Genomic DNA, 6,482 nt, shown 5'->3' on the forward strand with positions numbered 1-6,482 from the left:
TCAGAATGAGGCCTCAGTAAATACTATGCAGACAGAGACTATGAAATTCTATAGAGTGATCTTCAATCTTTATATTGAGATATAAAATGTGTCAAGTAATTAAAGTAAATACTTTGAGGAAACATTAGATACTGCCTAGGTCAGCTACTTGCTTCAAAACTACTTACTCTTGGAAAATGCTTCTTTGCACTTAAATGCTGCCCATATAGGATTTTTAAAAAATATTTACTTCCTAGAAACTTATCTCCAGTAATCAAACTCACCTCTTAGGGCTGGAAACTCTAATGCTCTGCTTCTTCCTAATGCTATCTAATGTATAATGGTAAAAATCACCGAGATCTATCATGTCTTACATTTTTAAAGTGCCTGAAACCATTTTCAATTTGTTGAGCACTTCCTTTGGGAATATTATGGACTGAGAAACCAACGTATTTCTCTAGAGTACCATGAATGCAGTTTTTCTAAAGCTTATTAAGTTGCAGTAATCAATGGTGTGTGTATTTGGCATTAATAGCCCACACCTCATGCTACAGGTCTTGTTCTATACTACTTATGCCCTTGTGTACCATTAGGAAATTTCCATCACCCACCTCATGATGTAAAAATATTATAAATTGTCCATTACACTTTATTTTCTATGCTTTTTTCAATTTAGAGGAAATTGATATAAATGTTCAAAACACAATGTCAAGCTGAATTTTTATTCTATGTATGCATAATTTGTGACATTGTCCAGATACTTTGATCTAAAAATCTGTGCTTATCATTTCTAAATATTGTGTGTATTTCCTTTAACATAGGAATATGTGTATTTCTATTTTAAAAGTACTTACTAAAAATGAAAATGTTCATTTATTTGCAACACCTAGCATTTCTTGGCATATCACATTAAGAAAATCTTACATGTGTAATCAAAGGCATATCTGAGAGAATTATACTAAAGTTTTGCTTAAAATAGTACAAGTTTTAGACACATATTCTATAATTAATACAAAAGAAGAGAGCCTAGGTGGCATTTTAGAAAGAGTTATTAGGAGAGAAAAGAGTTTTTCTAAAGGACAGGACATTTGTTTTGTTCTCTATTTTATCCCCAGTGCCTAATCCAGTGTCTAGGATATACACAGTAAGTGCTCAGTACATGTTCATTAAGTGGATTGTTTAGTGGTGAATGAGTTCTAAGAACTGTAGCCCTCTAACCCCTGGACAAACACCCTCAGCAGCAAATGATGTGTCCAGCTGAGGCCTCATGTGACACACCACCAATATCTGCTACTTGACCACTCCAAATCTACCTGAGACAAGTCTCTTGCAGGATGAAAACATTAACCCAAAGACAATTCCCGTTTTATAGTATGTTATTGTAAACAAACTACCATAAAATTTCAGTACAGTCTTATTGGTAATATCCACCTTAAAGGATGACCTTATTTTTGGAACAAAAGAGAGTACCAGCCCCTGGGAGGAGTTCTAACTGGATCACTTACTTAATAGCCAAGTATGCTCCATATTACATAAGAAGTTTTGTCTATCCCTTCCAGAGGCCTTTGTAGTGGAATCTACCTTGAAAAATACTGCACATGTACCTAATTAGTGTATTGTTTTTATTGTTGCTAAGTGCTGTCAAGTCAGTTTTGACTCATAGCAACCCTGTATAGGGTTTCGGAGGCTACAAATCTATGGAAGCAGAAAACCTCATGTTTCTCCCATAGAGTGGCTGGTAACTTTCACCACCTAGTGGATTAATGCCCTGGACTGCAATGTTGTTTGTTGAAGCACCAGGTCAGTGGTTCAAGCTCACTAGCCACTCCTCGGAAACTCTAAACAGGGTCGCTATGGGTTTGAACCGACTTGATGGCACTTCTTAACAACAACCTTAGGTTAGCAATTAAGGCTTATCTTATAGTGCCACCTGCATTGGCTTATCTTTGAGATAAAGATAAATTATTTTTTAGTTATTATGACTATTAGGAATTGACATGCCCGGAAATCAGAATCTTGTGAGAACATCTAGCTTACAAATGACTTAAGCTAAGCTCATATCAAGTTTCAGGAAGGCAGGAAAGTAAAAGTAGTTTAATTCAGTAACAACTGAATTTACATCAGTCATTTAGTATTGATCAAAAAGAGTTGATAAATTTTTCCTTTACAATATTATTATTATTACTATTCACTTACTCTCTTCCAGGATTCCTGGTGTGGCACTTTGGGCCAATGCATCAGACTACAAAGTCATTTGAACTACAAGGTCGGTGGTTCAAGATTACCTGCTACTCCTTGGAAACCCTATACAGGGTTGCTATGGGTCAGAATTGACTTGATGGCACTTACCAACACCAACAACAACTCTCTTCAAGCTCTATAATAATTGCTATTGTTAAGTACCATCGCTTCAATTCTGACTTATAGAAACCATAGGCATCACAGAACAACAAAAAAAAAAACACTGTCTGGTGTTGCAGACCATCTAGACCCAGTCAGGAGTTTGAGGCCCTATGTGCCCAAGTGTTGCAGACCATACAGGCCACAGGCTCTGAGGAACAGACTCTAGCCATTTAGCAGACATGGCAAACTGTTTTTCATCTTAGTATTCAGTTATGTTTATTATTAATTGCATACATGAAGCCCTGTTATCCACAGATAAATGTAATATTTTCCTAAAAGCCGAGATTGTAAAATTCCAAAAAGTTAAAGTTCTTCTCTCAAAGAATTCAGTCAAAGTAAATTGGGTGGCTTCCCGAATCTTTGTTCTAAGGACAATAGAACTGCCTCCCTAAAGTGTTTTCAGGTGCAGCCCTATTCACCCAGGCGTCTCTTTTCCTGGAGAACCTGGGCTGGGCAGCCGACACAATGGAAATCCTTCCAATCCTCCTTTTCCTTCCCCCATTTGAAGCTAGGTGCTAAAAGGTATGTTAATTAAGCTTGAGAAACCAAGTTGCGGTCGTGACATTTGAACCTGGGAAGTACTATGTAAAGCTGCCTAAATGTCTGGAAAATTATGTATGTTAGCTGTACCTTGTCTTAGTCCTGCCCAACTTTGTGTAAAGTACCTTCCCTAAATAAAACAGAGGCACAGAAAGAACCAGGTATGCATTACGACTGGCAAGGCGTGCATTTCAGCATGCAGGGGGCTCAGTCCAGCATTGCAACCATACTGCCTGTTTAACCAAGATGTTTACTATGCAGGATATTACGGCCTTCATGCCTGAGATGTTTGCAATGCAGGATCTGCCTGATGACAGTCCCGCATCCACTCTGGTTCCGGGTGTTTCTTTGTCTCTCTCGTTGTGTCTCTGTGTCTCTTTTGCTATCCCTATCGCCGCCAGATATCCCCAATTCATGAACCAAACACCTATGTTGAGGCCAGTCCCCAGCAGTCTGGTCCTGCACCATTGTCCACATTGCTGTTACATTGAGCCCATTCCTTTTTTTGTTTTGTTTTCCTGACCCTCGTCTTTACCAAGCATAATATCCTTCTCCTGGGACTGGTTCCTCCTAATAAAATGCCCAAAGTATTTGACATGAAATCTGGCCATTGCAGCTTCTAAGGATCAATCCAGCTATTTTTCCAAAACGGAATTCTTTGTTATGACATCCAGGATATTTTTAATATTCTTCTTGTGTGGCACTGTATGATTAGCACAGGAGTGCAAAACACAAGGATACAGTTCAAACTTACCTATAGCTCCTCATGAACCCTATACGTGGTCACTATGGATCAGAAAAGACTCAATGGCACTTAACAGAAAGAAAAAAAAAAAATCCAAATTATAGTATTTTGTACTCCTGATATGGTGCTGTATGGTAAGTCTTGAGCTCCTAACTACAAGGTAAATGATTCAAGCCTAGCACGTGCTCCTTGGAATCCGTATACAAGGTATGCTATGAGTTGGAACTGACTCTATGTAACTTGACAACATAAACAACACCATAATTCAAATGGCTGATATTAATTCCTTAAATGCTATAAAAATCTACCTAGGTAGGTAGATTAATGCAATGTTTTTTGGAAAAAGAAAACATTGCGGAACCAACTGTTCCATGAAATACTCAAAAGAGAGAAAAATAATAATAAAAGGAAAACAACACCAAATATAATTTCCTTGACCAGAAATCCAGAAAGTTCAAAGTACATATTAAGTTTAGGATCTGACAAATCAGATATTTCCAATCAGGAAAAGAAAAAAAAAGTGGAATGTCAATTAATTATATTGGGGTTAATAGCTATTTGATAAATGATAGTTTATAGATATGATACTTTTTTTTTCAAATTCTTATTGTGAATTCAGTGATAGTTTACATGTGAGAACATTGGTTTTATATTCATAGTTTCATAGCAACAATTACAATCTCCTCCACGCATCCTCATTCAACAGTATTTGCTTCTATTGCCACTGTTTTTTGAGGGGAGAATATACACAAAATCACTCCGGAACCTATAGTCATTTAAACAATAAAAGGGCAGATTCTGCCAACTTGACCCCAGTCCACCAACACACAGCCTTTCTCTTTCCATTAGTCTAGAGTCCTCACCTGCTTAATATGCCCATGTCCTCATCTCTGCCTCCATCTCTTGCATTGCTGATTCTAGGATAGGGTCCCATATTCCGCTCCCTTGATGTCATAGGGTCCTCTGTTCCTGCAATGTAAGATTAACTACTCCCCACTTTTTATTACAAAACTTCTACTTTTACAATTGTGACAGTCACAATTGGTCATGATAATAATTACTATTTATTCATAAAAATATTTTCCTCATCTCTTTTCAAATGACCTGTCTAGACAAGATGAAAACTATTCAGTGGGGACGCTACCTTCCCCGCACACTTTGTGCCTTTAAAGTCTCCCACCTTCACCTCCCCTCCCCCATTTAATATAGCCAGTGTCTAAGGTGCTCATCCCTATCAACCATGCATACAGAGGGGATATGACAGTTATTTGATGTGAAAACTCCTTCCCTCCCAGTTTGTTTTATGCTACTACATCCATAAGTATAGGTCAAGTTCATCAAATTGTAGCTACTTATATTTAATTTCTTTTCTTTATCAAAAAGTTGTTTGGTGTTTTTTGTTTGTTTGTTTGTTTGTTTTGTTTTAATCTTCCTCTAGTTGAGTTCTGATCATCAAGTCATCAAAGCAAGATAGACTGGGTGTTATCTACAAATTTGGGCATTCTTGTGTGTCTCCCCTTGCTTCACATCAGCTGGATGCTTTGCTTTCATCTCTATCCCTCCATGGCCATATCCTTGTCCATTGGCTCAGGAGTTCCCAGGTTTCACCAAACTTCAGACCAACCAGCCCTTCTTCTACTCTCTCTCATCTAGTGATTGATGGTAGTCTATGGAACATGATCGAATTCAGCCCATATTTTCATTGCTACCTTTCCGACTCTTCCACTCACCAGTTGTGCAACATTGTTGCCAACAAGTTTACATACCTGCTTGTGTGTTCCCTTTGAGTTTCAGTCTTAGAGTGGGGTTTGTCTTGAAGGGACTTGATTACTTGCCTTGATGGCTACCCACAAACGAGTTGCTTGTTCTTTTAGTAGCCTATCAGACTGCCATTTTTGTTTTGGATTTTCCCTGGTGCTCTTTCAAGAATTACCTTCTATTCTTCTAGCTGCTCCAAACTGGTCTACTTTTCCTTTCAAGTGGGAATATCCCACCTCACAAGATTCTGGATGGTGCTCAGGATTCCACCTAAAGTTCTTTACATTTCACGGGCTCCACAGGAAGCCTATTTCACTGGGCAAGTTCTAGAACCCCTTTTATGTATCCCAATCAGTCATACACTTAAGAGGAGCTTACAAGTTTTCTTTAATCATGTTTCCTGATATTGCTTTCTATACCATTCAAGTGTCTAGTTTACAATAGAATGCAAAGGAAACCAATATCCATAAGACAGTCAAGCATCTTAACATTATTTCCCCATTTACACTTTCCAACAATGCATTGATCACTGTATCACAGAGCTCTGTTGTTCCAAGGTTGAGTACAAATCACATATAACTCTGTTCTATTTAGCCCATGAAAACCTATCTAAATGTTCCCCTATCTACATTGTTCTTCCACACCCCTACCCCTTCTTGTGTATTACCCTCCCCTGCACCCAAACTATGATGTGTCTATCACCTACATTTTGCTCCACTGTACCCTCCATGACCCCTTGGTAACCAACAAAGATTTTTTTTTTCTTTACCTTTTACTATGGGTATCTTTTCTTAAGGTTTTATAATAATGGTCTTATGCAATATTTGTTTTGTTATGACTGACAAATTTCACACAGCATAATGTCCTCAAAATCCATCCATCTTATGTGGTGGCTAACAGCTTCCTTGTTATTCTTCAAGGTAGCATAATATTACATTGTGTGTATGTGCCAAAATTTGTTTCTCCATTCTTCCATTGATGGACACATAGGCTTTCTCCATTTGTTTGCTATTGTGAATACTGCTGTTCTGAGCATTAGTGTGTATATATCTATTCA

Source organism: Chrysochloris asiatica, unplaced genomic scaffold, assembly GCF_000296735.1.
Source record: "Chrysochloris asiatica unplaced genomic scaffold, ChrAsi1.0 scaffold00592, whole genome shotgun sequence".
Taxonomy (NCBI): domain Eukaryota; kingdom Metazoa; phylum Chordata; class Mammalia; order Afrosoricida; family Chrysochloridae; genus Chrysochloris; species Chrysochloris asiatica.